Source organism: Gallus gallus, chromosome 2 (genome assembly GCF_016699485.2).
Source record: "Gallus gallus isolate bGalGal1 chromosome 2, bGalGal1.mat.broiler.GRCg7b, whole genome shotgun sequence".
Classification (NCBI taxonomy): domain Eukaryota; kingdom Metazoa; phylum Chordata; class Aves; order Galliformes; family Phasianidae; genus Gallus; species Gallus gallus.
Genome location: NC_052533.1, coordinates 91,757,878 through 91,775,753, shown reverse-complemented (window position 1 = coordinate 91,775,753; position 17,876 = coordinate 91,757,878). Strand labels below are relative to the sequence as shown.

General features: G+C 36.7%; 1 long non-coding RNA gene across 1 annotated transcript; it reads right to left on the bottom strand.

Moving 5' to 3' along the window:
- Positions 1–372: 372 nt before the first annotated feature.
- Positions 373–4,200, bottom strand: LOC112531975. The gene is made up of 4 exons (XR_003074172.2): positions 4,052–4,200; positions 3,300–3,392; positions 2,932–3,039; positions 373–465 (listed from the first exon to the last, which is right to left on the bottom strand). It is a non-coding gene; the product is annotated as an uncharacterized LOC112531975 (long non-coding RNA).
- Between the last annotated feature and the right edge of the window lie 13,676 nt (positions 4,201–17,876).

Below are 17,876 nucleotides of genomic sequence, written 5' to 3'. Positions count from 1 at the left end.
TTTAACACCAGCACAATAGCTAACATGTTAAGGCTTTTGTAGAGGAAAAAATATCTCCTTACTATCTATAGGAAGTGCAGCTGATTCAAAAACACTCACATCCAACTTTGGAGAACAGACATTTGATGGTTTAGGTTTGAACTTTCTCTACCTGTCCAATTTCGATTTTAAAGGCTGGAAATGCAGAAAGCTTGGGATGGACACTAATTATTTAAGCATTATAGCAAGTATTTTTGATCTCTAATTGCAGTTCCGTAGATGGTAACAAGTTGAACCATTATGTTCAAGAATTGCACGCGATCAGCAGCTACTGAGATCCTGTTTACAGCAGCCAAGTGTAAAACATTTTAATTCTAAGGAAGAAAACGTTACCTTCAGCAGTGGAGTAGTCCTTTTTTTCACTTCCTATGATAGCCCAGAAAACGACCTTGTGATGTCAGGAATCTAGTTTTGCATCACGGCAGCCTGAGAAGAAAATGGTGCTTTGAGTTGCACAGAAATCTGGGTTGGGATTTCTCACTGTTCACAATGATTCCAGCTATCAAGGCTTTCTTTTTCTCTCTTTCACATCACTAAGTTCTGTTTTTGAGAAACAGTTTGAAAGTTGGGAATGAAAAATATAAGCACTACAGAGCGAAGCTTAAAGACAACCGTGAGAATTGTTCTGGAAATGGACTGCCATCTTTTACACAGTTCTGCTCTGGGTATTTGAATACTGTCAAGAAGAGCTCAAGGCACAAATGAAGTCAGTAGCTGCCAAAGGCAGGACACTGCAGAAGACAATAAAAGAGCCATGACTAACCCATCTAGTCAGTCTGTGCCCATCCCATAGCATGCCAAGATAGATACTGCAGTTCAGCAGAAAGGCAGAAGGCCATTTCTTTTAAAAATATATGTATAATCTCCCCATTTTCTTTCTCATTCTTCACCAAAACAGTAGATTTACATCAAAGGCAGAGGTGGAAAGACAAAACGTGCTAGTCACAGTCACATATACAAAAGCTTATAAACTAGCAAAACCAATTCTGGATATCCAAAATTGAGTTCCAAACCATTATCAGCACTTGTGGGTTAGGCAGATGTTCATATAGCCTAAAAATGGCAGTTACATGCGTATGTCCAAGATACAGAGCATGCTTCTGCATATTCAGAAGATGTTTTTCAACCTCTAAGTTCCACGGAAACTTCTCTATGAAATGATATCTAATTTTGGATTAAACACCTTTATTAAATCAAGTCCCATTAAGCACAAATTGTTCACTATTGACCCAATTATCTAACTTCTGTGTGTACTTACCTGCCCACATGCACTTCGGCAAATGCTATAATTACCTCAATGAATCACAAACAGAATTATCATTTTACCTTGCAAATGCAGGAAAGCAGTGGCTTAAGCATGACTTGATTATATAAAAGCTACCTTATTTCCAGGAATGACGACAGAGCTGGTAAAAAGAGTTGTTAAATATAGCTCTAAATGAGCCACTCTGTTCAGTAAGATAGGTAGAAAACAAAAATCAGAAATACACACTGTGAGAAAATAAAAAAGGAAAGACCTGAAGAAAAAAAAAATTCACTAGTCTGATGTAACACCCGGAAGGCAAAAAACAAAACAAAACCAAAAAAAAAAAAAAAAAAAAAAAACTACCCCACAACCCACCAATGCACTGAAATGAAAAACCCTCTTGGGAAGAACTTCAAAGTGGAAAGGCAGAAAATATACTGCTCAAAAAGCAGAAAGCACACAACTGTGATTGTTCTGCAGTTTCTTAATGTATTGAAAGCCACCCATTTCCATGCAGATTGTGTATATGAAACTACTCAAGAGCCCAACTCAGCAGATTATCTACAGATTTTTCTTTGCCTTGTATCCAAATACCTCTTCAGAAAGATAGATTTTTTCCCTAAGAGATACGCAATGTTATGGAAAAGTCCAGCTATATTCTCCCTTCAGACAGCTATTCAACTCACTGAAAACAAAATGTGAGAAGGAAGTGGGAACATTTTCAAAGCCATGGAAGGAGCTAGACAGGAGTGGCCTTGAGTTCTGCATAGTAGGACCCAACAGTTAACATCAGCTTTGGTTTGCTTTGATTTACTTTGGCTTTATCTTTTTTTTGTTTGTTTGTTTTTGGTTTTGTTTGTTTGTTTTCTTAAGTGAAGTGAGAAAATACTCCCAATGTTTGCTTTGAAATTGATTGTTGAACTTCCAGCTGTGGCTACATCTCCATAGGTGGCACTGTGATTCATGAGCATGGCTTTGTGCAGAATAATGCTTAAGAAAATATTATCAAGGGAGTTAAGCATGTGCCTTCTGAAATACCAAATATAGCTTTTAGTCTGAATATTACTATGTTACCATTCAAAATAAGTGTTTTTTGTTGTTGTTGTTTTTTATTTAAATTCATGAATTCATGTCTCCTAACTGTAAACTTTAAAAAATATCCAGAAATAAAATATGCATTTGAATATAGTTTCAGTTCTAACGCATGGGGCTGAATTCGCAGTTCTGTTTCTTTCTTTTTTAATTGTCATCTTGATTAGAAGTTACTAGCAGAAGTGAGAGGTTTGGGTATTATTTTTTATTTATATTTTTAAAGAAAGAAGGTTCTTTTTCCTAGGAAAAATCCAGACTAGGATGAATGCAGAAACCTTTCCTAAGCACCTGAAAGTTTTGAAAAACAAACAAATAAACAAATAAATAGATGGGTGCAGTAACCAATATGACTTTGTCAAGAAGAAAACTTGTTAAACTCATCTAAATGCCTTTATGGCAAAATAACATAAGAAGCACTAAACAGCTTTACGTCTGACACTCTTTCATCTGACATTTTCAAAGCAAGATTAAGCAAATTGTTCTAGCTGAAATACCTGTAAGGTGGATGCAATAAAATAAAATAAAAATAAATAAATAAATAAATAAAAACTCACCAAACACCAGTGGTTTACAGTAACACTGTGATGAAAGAAGGAAGTACTACGTTACAGTGCTCTCTCCAGGATCTAGTACTCTTCCATACTGTTCTGCAATAATAAGGGCTACAGCAAAGGTAAAAGGTGCAGAAAAAGATGTGAAACTTAAACAGGCTGCAAGTACTCTGAACGAAAGATTACAACTCCAAGCAAATTAGAAAAATGACCAAATAAATAAAGTTTTAAAAAATAGTCACTGAAGATAAATGTTCAAGGGAATAATCCAACTCATACAAATAGAGAATGGTAAAAATGATGTAAAATGTAGGTCAGAGCTAATTATCATTACTATTGACTAAGAATAGTGTAGAAAGCCTTGTACAAACCTGTCAATATCCTGGTCCATTTGGGGATCCCCAGGTAGGGAACAGTACGATCAACTGTGAATAATGCAGGGAATGTTCAGAGATCTCAGAAATCTATTGTATGAGAAAAGACCGGTAGGGATGCTGAAAACTTTTAGATTACTTTTAAGAGTTGACACATTTATTTCCAAAGATGTTAACCATTATTATGGGAAGGCTTGCTTGCTAGTAACACGGCAGTCACAACATACATGACTGCTTTAGTAAGTACAAGTCACACATTCTCTTGGACACAATACTAATATTCAATTTCTTCTATTTCAAGGTGCTCAAACTATGAAACTAGATGAATGGCATAGGAAAAGCTAGGCGCTCTGTCAAAAATGCTCTAAATAAAGTGGTAGATCATGTATTTCCTACAGACATTTTGACAGTGATACATTAACAGAGCAGGACATACCTTGTATTCAGTATAGACAAGGGTAGAGTTCATTCATTTTCATTGTATTGGATATGGACAGATAATTTCAAAAAAAAACATGACTTTGTGAAAACTCCTCCCAACCTCTTCCAATGCTGCACCTTTGGTTTATGTAGTTTAGGAGTCAAAAACCATTATGTTCCTAAGTTAATTTATTAGCACGCTACATCAAGGGCCATACTTGCTTTTTCCCCCCATAGAGGCCATGTACGTAAAACAGGTCAGCTGATATGAACAACTCCATGTAATTACAACGACTTATTTTGTATCAGGAAAATGATTTAGTCCTTACTTGCTGTTGTTTGGTCCTTAAATTTTCAAAAGCCTTTATCCACTAACAGTGATAAGTTATCAATTACGCAGCTTCATATCCAGTCCCAGATTCACCAAAGGGACAGTCTGCTTTGGAAAATACATAATATTACAGTGTATTAAATCTGCATATTCTAAGGTATTTACACAAATACGCACATTCTTTGCCACTTTTATTTAAATTGATTCCTGAAAATTGCTAAAATATTTTATTTATTCTGAAAACCGATGTTTTACATTGAGATTCCTGCCATCCCACTCTACAATTACGTTGTAGCAAAGTCATATTTCTGTAAATGGCTTTGACTGTATGCATTAGAAAAATGCTAAATGCAAAAGAAATCCATTACTCTCTTGTACATTTTGAGAGAAGAAAAACAATATTTAAGGTTAATTGAAAGTATTTATTCAGAAACTATAACAGAAAAGATCAGCTAAATTTTAAAAACAACTTTTAAAATCAGATTGCTGAACAGATTGTGAGAACAATACACATAAATATCAAAGATGAAAATATGATGTTCATCCCATTCAAAATACAGCCAGGTTTTCTATTTCAAAGTCTGGAAAATGATTTCTTAACAGTCAAAATGAACAAAACCTTATGTCATCACCTGATGTTAATTGAAGGCTACACCTTGACCTCAAGGGAGCACAGGCATTTTGTAAGGTGCACTTGTTAAAAGGATAACCTATCCTCTTTCTAGTAACTAGCTCTGTCTTCCTCCTCCTTGCATTTCTCATGCCCTGAACTAATCTAGGGATGATTACAAGTAATTTAATGAAAAAGGCAATAACCTTCACACGCAGTGAAACTGTTTTGACTTGGTACAACAATTATATTTTCCAAGCAAACCTGTGGACTACATACTGAAGTACAGTGCAAAACAGTCTCAGCAAAAGCATTTGGGTATGAGCAGAACAACTAGACTCTTAGCCTATCTAATCATGTTTTCTATCAATTAAAGAAAAACAAACAAACAAACAGAAAAAAGCTTTTTATAACTTCCTAAATTTCCAGTCCCTAAAATTTCTATTGCAGGTCTACAGCAACTGGAATTCAGTAGTACCAGGCACCCACTGATGTGGAGATGTAGAAGCCATTCTGTGATCATGCATAAATCATAGAATCACAGGGACCTCTGCGTATCATCTAGTCCAACATCGAGCTAAAGCAGGTTCCCTATCATAGGATGCACAGGAAAGCTTCAGTGTAGTATGTGAATATCTCCAGAGAAAGAGGCTCCACTACCTCTCTAGGCAGCCTGTTCCAGTGCTCTGTCACTTATACATTAAAGAACATTTTCCTTATGTTTGAATGGAACTTTCGTGTTCCAATTTGTGCCTATTGTCCCTTGTTACGTCACTTGGCACCACTGAAAAGAGACTGGCCCCATCTACTTGACTCCTGCCCTTAAGACATTTATAAGCATTGCTAAGATCCCCCCTCAGTTTTCTCCAGGCTGAACAGCCTTTCCTCATATGGGAGATGCTCTGGGCCTCTAATTGTTTTTGTAGCCCTTCTCTGGACAGTCTCTAGAAGTTCCCTGTCTTTCTTGAACCAAGGCAGCCAGAACTGGACACATTACTCCAGGTGAAGCCTCACCAGTGCAAAGTAGAGGGGGAGGATCATCTTCCTCAGTGTGCTGGCTATGTTCCTTTTAATGCACCCCAGGATACTATTGGCCTTCTTGGCTACAAGAGAACACTACTGGCTCCTAGTCAAATCTGGAAGAGAAGGATTTGTGTAACCTTGTACTGCTCCATCCAAGGCCAATGACAGCTGTAATCTCACACCTCATTCTTTGACTATCTTCCTCACATCTCCACTGCTTACATATCTTCTGGAATAATTGATGGAGTGAGAAGACTGCACCTTTTTTTCATTACAAAGTTCAGAACCCTACTTCAGACTATTCATACAGCAGTGTTGACTTAGTACTGGTCTTTGCCCAGCAGCAACTGAGGTATAAATATGTTTTGCTTTGCCGAATTTGCAGTGGTTGGAATTATTTCAAGCCAGAAGGTAATCAGTAAGGACCCTGAAGTCTCAAACAGCTGCAGCTGTTTGCTAAGGAAATACAAGCAAAACCACAGATGATCTTCCAGGCTATATCTATCCTAGTAAATTAAAACTGCTAGGAACATGCCAGGCTTGAAACCAACTGACAAGGATCAGTCTGTGTTGATGCTGATAGTCTTTTAGCCTCTGACCCAAACTCCGTACATTCCAAAAACCACTGAGAATAAGCCCTGAAAAAGTTTTAATTCTGTTCACACACAAGCAATGTTTCAGAGTGATGCACTCCAGTACCCTAGAGAATTCTTAAATCAAAAGAACAGATTCAGTACCATTCCTGTATTGTAAATATTCAGTTTAAAGATGCATGGGTTGGTGTCCTGACTGTGCTGGCATGAGTTGCCATTTTATTTTCCTCACACCGTTAAGGCATCAAGGTGAAAGATTTCTGCCAGTAGTGTATCCTGACATCCTACGGATAGGATTTTTTTTTTTTTTTTTTTTTTTTTGAATGTATTGTAAGACCTTATCCTCTTGGACATTTTCTTTCTCAAGCTTGCAAACACACATTTTGAAGCCATAAAATAAGACAAAATTTTTATTCAACTTTCTAAAAAATTAGCAAACTAAAATTTACCGTTTAAGACAAACTTCAATCTGTCAGATATTTGTTACCTACTCTTTTGTTCCTAGCTCAAGTTTATTTGTACTTGTAAAAATACTTGGATCAAGTGACATTGCATCAAAGCAAACAAGTTAGAGAAGCCAAAAACAGGTCAAAGGACTAGTATTGTTTTCCCTTCAGTGGAACTGTAGCAGAAGATACCCACCTGGTATCACAGAGCTCTTCTTGGAACCTAATTAAAGAAAGGCTGAAAATGCCACAAACTCTAAACCCAGAGGGACATGCTCATGAATTTTCTGACTGTAGTTCAAGAAGAAAAACATCCACAGACTGTATTTTAATGGTCAGCCAAAGTGAATCTCTGATGCTTAGTACACCTATACTTTTTCCACGGTCCAGCTTGTGAGCAGCTTACTGAAAAACACCTGTATTTATGCCAACAGTTTTTAAGTGACAGCAAAGTTTGGCAGTCAGGCAGCTGAAACAGATGCTCTAATGCAATTTCTGGACAGAGAATATAAAAATATGACAATTCAGAATCCTGACAGTGAAGAAATCATGCTCAGAAATGACTTATCTGATCTCCGGAGTACACAGAGCAGGAAGATTCCAGGTCTGGAAGACAGGCATCCCTGAATTTACCCAGGTGCAAACAGATCAGGCACAGCCACATGCTGTATCTGTTGAGTTTTTCCAGTGCAAATAGACAAACTGTGCAGGTTACCTAGCTACACTTTCTTCATTAGTGAACATAAAGCCTATTCAAGGTATACTTAGATCACACCAAATCCTCATTATGTCTCACCACCACAGAAAAACATTAGTATATTCTATCATACCTGCGCTCTTCTAGGGAATACAAATCTTGCTCAGATTTTTGTTTGTTTGTTTGTTTTTTGAGCTGCTCTGAATGGCAGCAAAGTGCATTGTTGCGCTCTGTAGGATACATACTCCTGTGTGTGCTAAGCAAGACATTTAACAAAGTACAGGTTGACTATAAAAATACAATAAGCTATTAGAGTGTTTCTGCATTTTAGATTTACATGTACCCCAAGTACAGAAATATATTCTTTATATTCTGTATTGGACAGAAGATAAATTGTTGTTGTGTGGACTTCTTTTCAACTGGGCTTTAATTTTTTTGTTTGTTAATTCCCACCAGGGCAAAAGATACCATCAGTACTCTTGCTTCTTTTTGTTATCAGAAAGGTGTTCAGAAGTTTTGTGATACTAATGCTATTCTCCGTGCTCCAGAGGTTAACTTCAATTTGGAGGAAAATGCCTCAGAATATTTCAATCTATGCAGCCTCCCTTACTACTTTCAGTGTAAGTAGTCTCCTGTTTCTTACTTATGGAACAGAAATTATCATCCCGCTTCGGCCCATTTCACTCAAGGGTTTCTACCAAAGCCCCCCGCGCAGGAAGGGCAAACATTCCAGTTTCCATAAGAATACCTCTAAATCATCTCTCCTATTGATGCCTCCACCTTCACAAAGACATAGTGTTCGGGTTTACAGCAGAAAACTTACAGCTGAAAAGGACTAGCTTTAATATTTCAAAGCATGAGTTTTGTTTGCTTTTGAAACACAGAGCAATATTCAGCCAAATATGAAACTATTCTACTATTGAAAAAATTTGTATCTTACTGAAATTTTGTCCCACTGAAGTCACTGACAAAGTTCTTGCCCTTCCCATAGCTCCCAGGTTTTTGCTTAAACTGTAACAAGTTAAATACAACTCTCCATTATGCAGCATAGGCGAGATAAAGGATGAAGCACATAGGTTTGCTTTAGGGAGAGGTTTGGGAGGGTTTTAACTCAGGATCATAACAATGATTCTGTCTATGGTAGAGTTCATGCATCACTGCATCTGCACAGCTGCAAGGGTAATGAACCACAACAAAGGAACAAGCCTCTGGGAAAAGAGGAAGATTTTACAGATGAAAACCAGCTCATCACAACACTGCACCTTGGCAGTCTTTCCTCCCATTTACCTTAGAGATACCTTGTTAAAAATACATACACAGAAGATTTATCTTTTTGCAATGAACTAAAATAAAATGCCATTTCTTTTCTAGAAAGACATCAATATACATTTACACTTGCTAAATGTTAAACAAGTTCCCATCAGAACCAGCAGAAAGTCTTTTAGTAATGCTAATGAGTTTTCTATCAAAACCAATGGAGGTTCCTGTCACTATTATATGTTATCACCATATATCTGGAGAGCTATATTCATGCATTTACAATACAAGTATAATTACTTGTTAAACTCACTTATCTTCAAAATCCCTTAAAAAATGGTAGGAATTACAATTTCATTTATTTGCTTTGTATTTTCTCTCTATTTTTTTTTAGTAATTATTCATTTACTTTAAGCTACATCATTAAAAATTATATGGAAATGTTAACACATTTATGTATTACTATGTTTACCAGTGGCTCTGCTCAAAAAAAAAGAAAAAAAAGAAAAAAGGGTGTTGATTTCACTATATATCATTTCTATCCTGTCTCTCAGGAATAGATAGCAATTTTATTCATTGCTGCTTGTCCCTGAAAAACCAGCTTGATAACAACTGTACTCTGTTAGAGACAGAATGGAAGAATTAGCAATTCACCTGCATGGCTTCATTGCAATTGTCACCCCTCTGGGGACTCTTACATCCACACCTTTAGCATAGCTAGACAGAAAAGCAAGTATCCAGCAGAACAAATTTTCGCAGAGGTACTGGTATCAAAAGCAGAGCTAGTGTTGTAGCTGAAATCATTTCAGCACTGTGACGGGCTCTGGTTTCTTGAGGGGTTTTGGGGTTGTTTTTTTGTGTGTGTGTGTGTGTGTGTGTGTGTGTGTGTGTGTTGTTTTTGTGGTGGTGTTTTAATATCAGCTTATCTCTAGAGAAGAACAACTGCAGGATGGCCAAAAAAAAAAAAAAAATGCTGTAAATATCAGACATCAAATAAGAATTGTTTTAACCACCTCTGAGATACCTCATGGGTTACCCAAGATGGAGCAGGATGCTCCCAAGGGACTGCAGCCATGGGAAACACATTCCAGGGCAGAGGAACACCAGAAATAAGTGCAGACTACCAGCAAAAAAGCACCCAGACTCCCATGCTGCCCCACTAGCATGGCTAGGAGGCACTGAATCTTCTCTAAGGGATTTGATTTTTTACTTCTTTTTTTTTTTTTAAAGCTTGAATCAGAGATTAAAATTATCCCAATTACTACTAATTAAAACAAGCTTAAGTAAAATCCTGATCTCAGTGAATTTTGCTTCCAGTAGAAGGCAGTATAGATATACTACCTATTTCTACCTACCAGCAAAGTACTAGTCCTGTACTATTTAGATTTCTTTTAAAGCATGAGTTTTTGTTGCTTCTCCTATCCATTTTTCATTACTACCGTTATCAATTACAAGGCACCTGACTTCTGCTTACATTCCATTTAAATTAAAAGGAAGCAAAAGTACCAAATTAAGGATAACTGTAAGAGAGGGACCACAGGGCTCTTAAACTATGATTTCTATCATCTGAATACATAGAAAAGTCACATAAAAAATCTGGAAGTGGATAGAAACAAAATGCCATTTTTAATATGGTACTCCGGTGATGAATACGGAACTGAATTATATACAGGATTTATACTTCATATAATAAGTGGGGAAGAAGCAATCAGTCTTATTTCACGCATTTTTGGGGGATAGGAGCTGTTCCACACAATCCTCAAGTCCCTGATACCGCATTTTGCTATCTATTTTTAATATTATAACATGAGTTTATGTGTGAATGCTCATTTGTTTCAAATATATTAGAATGCCAACATACAAAGATATTAACATGCAGACACCTAGAAATTTAGATGAGATGAAAAACCATCATCACACCTCTCAGAAACTGCATTTTCGCTTGACATTCTGGGCTTAGATTTTTGTCATGTATTTTGGTTTAGAAATATGATATTGTAACTATAATATAAAAACAATGAAAGCATCTGAAACTTGAAAGCAGAATACCATTTACGGTAAGAACCCAAACCTAAGCATTGTATTTTGATTTTATATAAAATGTTGGGTTCAGAAGTCTAGATGCTTACAAGTTAGCACAACACTGGAAATGACACGTAGCTACTGAATGTCTTTGTGGGCCTACATGTAAACTGCTGGGAGGGATCCACCTCACACTGCCTCTTAAAATTTAATGACTTGATCTGAACAAGAAATGTAGCTGTGTACTAAGTACTCAGGAGCCTGTTCTAAGCCATCATGAGCATGATCAAATTCTGTTTGCAACTATTAGAAATTAAGACTGCATTTGGACTGTGTTCATTCTCTAGGGATCAGTATGGAATTTACTTTTGTTTTAGAAACAGTTCCTTCCTCTCCCATGCTGGTACCTAAGACGTATTCACAGAAGAAACACACTGACACATCGCACAGGGATAATGAAAGCTCCATCACAAATGTGAGAAGTTCTGAGAATTCTACACAGACATATTTCCTAAATATTTCCTAAAGTCACTACCACACAAATAAGATTTCGGTTGGTTGCTTTAAAAAAATTTAATTCACCCCACCCTCTTCATCTCAGCACCACACTGAGCCCTATAGAAAGTATTTAAGGTTACAGAATATCAACTCATCATCATATCAAAATTCACATTCTAGGTAAAATCTAAAAGCAAAGTTACAATGACAGGCCTGTGGAGATGAAGCAACTATAATGAAAACTTAGAAATGTAAAAACTGGAGTCTTTCTATCTTGCATGCAGAAATCCTACCTTTGTCACAGGCTGGGGGGGGGGGGGGGGGGGGGGAGGGTGACAGGAGGTAAAGTACTTTACACTAGCTAAATTTAGTGCCAGATTCAGAAGTCATGAAGATAATACTGCTGTAACTGAAAAGATGAAAATCTCATATTCATACCCCACAACACTAATGTTCAACATAACAGATGATTTAACTTTAAATATATTTTTATCCTTATCACACCTTAATATATCCTAGCTGCAGTCGCTCTCCTTTTAATAAAATAAAAAATATATATAAAAAAACCCTTCACCACCACTGCTTCTAAAAAGTTATCAGTGATTAAAAAAAAAACAAGCTTTGAAAATTGAGTTTGCATTATAACAGCTGGCTGAGCGTTTAAAAGTAATACTTTGGCAACTTCAGCTATAAAAATAACTCATTTTTTTCAAGCCTACAATATTAAAATCAAAAGATAAGATTATAAAGAAAATGCAGAAGATACTTAATATTTTAAGAGCTATTTGTTAACATGACTTAGGAAAAAAATTGCATTAGGATAAAACTGCAGTATGGCTGGAAATAAACACCAAAACCAAGCACAAGCAATAACAAACTCTGGCTTGGGAGAAGTTTCAGTTACAGTGATGTTGTGGTCAATTTCAGAAAGCCACCACAAGGATTAAGTATTAAAGTCAGAGAATAAGAGAGAGCTTGAGGTGCAGCTGCATTGGAACAGGCTACAAAAACCAAGTGGGGGCAGCTGCAAAGGGATATATCCTAGGAGAAAAAAAAATTGAATTACAACAGTGTCTCAGGCTTGTCCAAGTTCAGAAGAAAATTTGGCATTATGGCTGGGGAAAAGACAAGATCTCTGAGCTGCACTGGGTCTGGAAAGAGGTAGCTGAGTCAAGTGCGGGCAGCAAAGGCACCTAACCTAGGAAAAACTGTGTAACATGGTAATGCCTAGGTAAATTCAGAGAGCTCGCCAGAAAAATTTGGGTAAGGGATAGAGTTAATGTTGAGATTAAGGTATCTGAGAGCTCCAGGTGCAGCAGGCCTAAAAAAGGGCTGCCGGAGGCAAGTGAGAGCTACAGAAACCTGGTCAAAGAGAATTTGTTCAGAGAAAGAGTGACTAGAACTCCAGTTGCAATGGGCTGGAAGGGGGCTGCCGAAGTCCACCGTGCCTTGCAAAAAGATCTGGCCTGGAAGAAATTTTTAATCAGTACAAAGCTTGAAGGAATTAATCTATTTAAAAGAATCTGTTTTGCATCATGGCCATGCCTCTACAGCTCTACAGGCTTTTAGCATTAGTTTTAGAATATGTGTTAAGACAAAGAGGAAAGCTGCCATTAGTTTGGGACTGAGGGAAACCTTTTTTCCCCCTCACTCACTGAAGCATGAGCAGAGGGCAGTCCTGAATTTGTTTAAATTAAGGTTGTCCCTTACTGTGTTTCATCAGTTGGAGCTCAAATATCTAGCTCTTCCAGCTGTATTCTCTAGATAGCCCAGTCATCTCTGATTTGGTGAACTAGACTTCCTCCTCCATTCTTTCAAATCAACATTTAACTCTCAACAGCAACACAATAATCCACTAGCCATTTGATTTCACATTCATCCATCTATTTTGCATTTTTAGCTGTTAAATTCATTGCCTGTGGTCACTTTATTTATTTTAAATAAAGTATGTCCTATGAAAGAAACTGAAAAGGGATTAGAAAGCCCTATTTGTGCTCTGTGGTTACATTCTCATTTTACTTACAGTGGCATCAATCTGGTATGTTAGGTGATACAGAGTTTATACAGTGAGTTATGGGTTAAAAACTATCCATGTCTCCTGAATCATAGCAAGTGATAAGGTGTTTCCAACAGTTCTTAAATCAATTTTTCTCTTTCCCAAGAGACATCTTAATCTTTATCATTATCACACCATGTATTAATTGGTTCACTGTCATTAAGAGACAGTACTATTGTAAGATCTCTAGGTATTATTAATGTAAGAGCAATTGTGCTTGTTACTGCCTGCCTCTTTCAGACACCATGATTCTCTTTTGCCTGTTCTAGAGGTTCATCTCACTCTGAGCTCAATGCTACAAAAGCAAGTTCCTCATGGTAACCATGGGAACTGAACTGAGAATGTGATCTGCAAAAATGAATGCTTGACCAATGTTTTTAATGTATAGTGATGTTTTAAGGATCCACACTTACTAATATAAAGGTTTTTACAGAATAGAGCTTTTCTTACCTTAAAAAGAAAGTAAAGATCAGTTGCTGAAAATATTAATTCTGCATTTCAAGCGGGGATTCACAGTTCTGCTTAAAAAACTGCCCTTTTCAGTAAATAAATGCAGTAATAAAAAAAATAAAACCATCTATCAAACACATACATTCTTACTCATCCCATGATTTTAAGCAATGCACCCATAAATCTGAAAGTTCTCATTCTGTGTAACCCACAGGCTGTTAATCTTGTTCCAGATAGTCAAGCTATGCTTCAGTCTCTCTGCATGTTAACCTGCATTAAGTAGCTAAATACTTCCTTGCTGAGCCACTTCATACATTCAAGTCTGTTAGACAGATTTCCCAGACAGTACAGAAAATTTTCATGTTAGTAATTATTTCATGTCATAGTGAGATGACAGTCATGACAAATTGATCTTTGATCACTACAAAGCCCACTGAGTAGACATCACTGAACTGGATATTTAAGGAAAACACTATCACATCTGAGATCTCTTCCATATTCTTTTATTTGAATCAAACATTTAAATGACTTTTTTTTCACATGCTAATTAGTAAATATGTTTAGAACTTAAAAATGAAAAGAGTTTGCTTTTTTCTTTTAGAACCATTTTTGTTCAGTTCAGGTTTTTTTGGTTGGTTTTTTTTTTTTTTTTTTTTTTTGAGAAAGATTCAAGACTGCTGACTAGGCTGCATTTTAATGGCTTGACACACTCAACACTCTCAAGTTAAAACAGCATTCATAAATATCCAATCTAAGGGATTATTATTATATTTCTTCTGCCTAAGGCTCCGGTAATAGTTATCTGTCATTCTTTGAACATGCATTACACAGATGTTTTTGCTACCACATAGTTAGAATATATCAAGTGAAGTCTGAGGTCAGTTAGGCAAATTTTGACTTTATCTACCTGATTCTTTTCTGTTCTCCAATGGCTGTTTAACTTAGAAAACATGATTTACAATGTAGATCTTTACAGTAATAAAATATTCTCTTGCTCTTCACCACAAATCACAAGGTTATTTAGCCTTGTACTAAAATACTGCTTCTGCTCTATAATCAGAGAATCATAGAATGGCCTAGGTTGAAAAGGACCTCAAAGATCATCTAGTTTCAAACCTTCTGCCATGACCAGGGTTGCCAACCACTAGGCCAGGCTGCCCAGAGCCACATCCAGCCTGGCCTTGAGTGCCTCCAGGGATGGGGCAACCATAACCTCTATAAGAAAGTAAAGCTAAAAGTTTGATACAATATTAGATCTCTTCCATGGCTTTCTAAAATTGTCGATCATGTCATATGTCAAGACTGGGTTCTTACATGCCCATAGTTAATCAAGCCTGTATTTGTTCTGTTTCTAATGCTGTGGAGTCCTTAAAAGAAGTAATCCACATTCATTTGTGGAAACCTTCACTGAATTCGTCCTTGTGGTATCCCTTTCAACAGACCAGACTTTTTTAGAACATAAAAGCGATAAGCATCACTAGACTACATCTTCTAGCAACAGTGAATTAAAAAGAAAAAAGTTCCCAAAGACAGAATTCATCCCAGATCCCTATATGTCTGCCTACTTTACAGAGACATATTAAGGAACATTCATAGAAGATGTGCTGCTAGATCTGTTATAGGATCACTTACCACAACCTTCCATGAGGTCCTCATCTCTGGCTAGACACATGAACCAACAGAAAGACAGCCTGTCTTGTTGGATATCTTTTGGATATCCAAAGACAGGCTCTCAAAAACTTGGTGTGCAAAGAAGCTTAAAATAACAATATGCTCCTATGAATCACATAGCAAGTCTCAACAGTAAATACAGTCAGCTCATTTAGAATTTTTTCCTATACCAACCTGTATGGGAACTGTTAGGTTATGGCCTGAATAAGCGATTGAGCACTTGGTGAAGGAGCTTAGGCAGCCTTAGGAGCACAAGTGGAAGCAATTCACTTGTGGGCCAGAAGGGTCCACCTCTCCCTAACATCATTTAAGGGTTGGCAGCTGGAGGGGAAGCATCTCTTCTTGGAGATTACCTTCTTTGGAGTGTTTATCCCCCTCTGATCCTCAGAAGGGGATAAGCTATTCCTTCTTTTTTACAGGATTGTGACCACTGCCTTTCTTGAGTGATCCAAAACTGGTTTAAAGCAACTACATCTGCTGCATTCTACCCTTATGTTACTAGTGAAAAAAAATAGTTATTTGACTGCTGCAGATCTGAAGGGTTTCAATATGCTTTTTTTCCCCCGTGTCACAGAACTATTTATACTCCACGTATTTCTTCTGCTCACAACAATTCACCTCCAAGTAAAACTTAAGAAGACCCATGAGAACAGTTTACAACCAAACACAAGGTCAGCTACAAAAGCTCTTGATTGCAAAGCAGCACTTTCAGGGAATAATATTTATCCCATTTGTCTCTTGTTTATTACCATCATTTAAGCCATTTTCTTTTGTGAGATATTATCCAAAGGAACACTTTTCCTCCATGCAGTACTACAAATTCAACATCTGCTGCTCTCATTGTAACTCTGCATTCTCTTCTATGTGTTAGGCGCCATCACTTGTTATCATCAGCTTTTTCAAGCAACTTCCCAGTGAAAACTACAGGTTTTACATGTGTTTTAGATCTATTTATTACCTTAGCATGTATATCACCAGAATATTTCCAATATGATGTAGCTGAAAGCTTTTTAAGTTCATTTAGTAATCAAGCTTTCAAATGCCTCCATACCTACTATGTAAGTAGTAGATTCTGAAAGATTTCTACTACTACTACTTTTGACAAACTAATCCAGCACTCAAACTCCAAAGTCTATTTGCAGTATCTCCTACTTAAAATAGAACCCCAAAGCAGAGATCTGTTGAAATCTGGTATATATGACAACATTAATAACATTTCAGGTAATTTGATCCTAACTATTAAATACTGTATTTTTTTTTCTTAAGGGTATGCAGCACTGACAAAACAGAGGACTGAAGCTGAGTTTCTAAATGTAATATACAATTCAGCATCTGATCCAGTGTCAAAACATACCAGCTTCCTCTACACAAAGTAAAAAGACTGCTACAAGAATTTCTTGTTTCTGCAAGGCTAGTAGAAGTAATATTGTATGTGGCTTTGTTTTTATTTTACTTTTTAAGATAGGTAGCATAGTTAGAAGGAACAGACAAGTTTTTGAGCATGTGAGATCTTTAAGAAACACAAGCAGCAAAGTCCAAAATTGAATATGAGCTGAACGTTATACCTCCTATTTTCACCTGAGTTACAGTTAAGCCATCTTACAGAAAAGCAGATTGGTTGCAATGAATGAGAAGAACACTAGCATGCCATGGTTGGTTAAATTCTAAAAGATTTGGTCCATGGGACACATGAAAGACAGTAGGTAAAGAATTATACAGTGTCACATTACTCAGTGTTCAGCAGAATCATGAATTTCAGGTCCTATTCTTGTTTTTGGATGGCATTCAACCTTTCAGGGTCAAACACAACAGTCCACAGATCTGTTATGCGAAAGAGTCTCCCCCGGGTAACTGCTTTTGTTCTTTTCTGTGCATGAGGCTTTACTCAGCTGCTAAATTGTACAGAACCACCTTTTTTTTTTTTTTTTTTAATAATTAAAAAATACTGAAATTCCAAGAACAGCAAATGTTAGATTCAGTGACTGCTTGAGAGTCTTCTGAGAATACACTTTTGAGTGTCGATTGAATAGTTATAATGTTCATTACTTCTCTATAGGCTTACAAAATATATTTTCAAAAATCATGATTTTCTGCCTGATTCTCAGGCAAACAGCTTCAGTATTTCTGAAAAGTAAATTAACCTAAAAAAATTAAGCAATATGCCATAATGTGGAGCTGCTCTAAATATTCTTTTAAATACCAAAACCTTACCCAGATAATGAAAACGATCTAAACAAGCATTACAGAAGAGACAAGAGCTCAATTTTCATGGGCTATGTGTACCACTGTGTTTCAGGTCCACAGTAGACAATTTTGAAGCATATAGCATGTGTTCTTTGCTACGTACTAACAATAAAATTAGCCAGAAAACTTTGCAAATCAACAGGAACTACTCCTGGTCACTTCCAACTGAACAAATAAACTCTTTTCCCTATCCCAGAAACAAATGAGAGGAAAGAAGAATTTTGACTCCATGGATAGCACAAAAGAAAAGAACAGT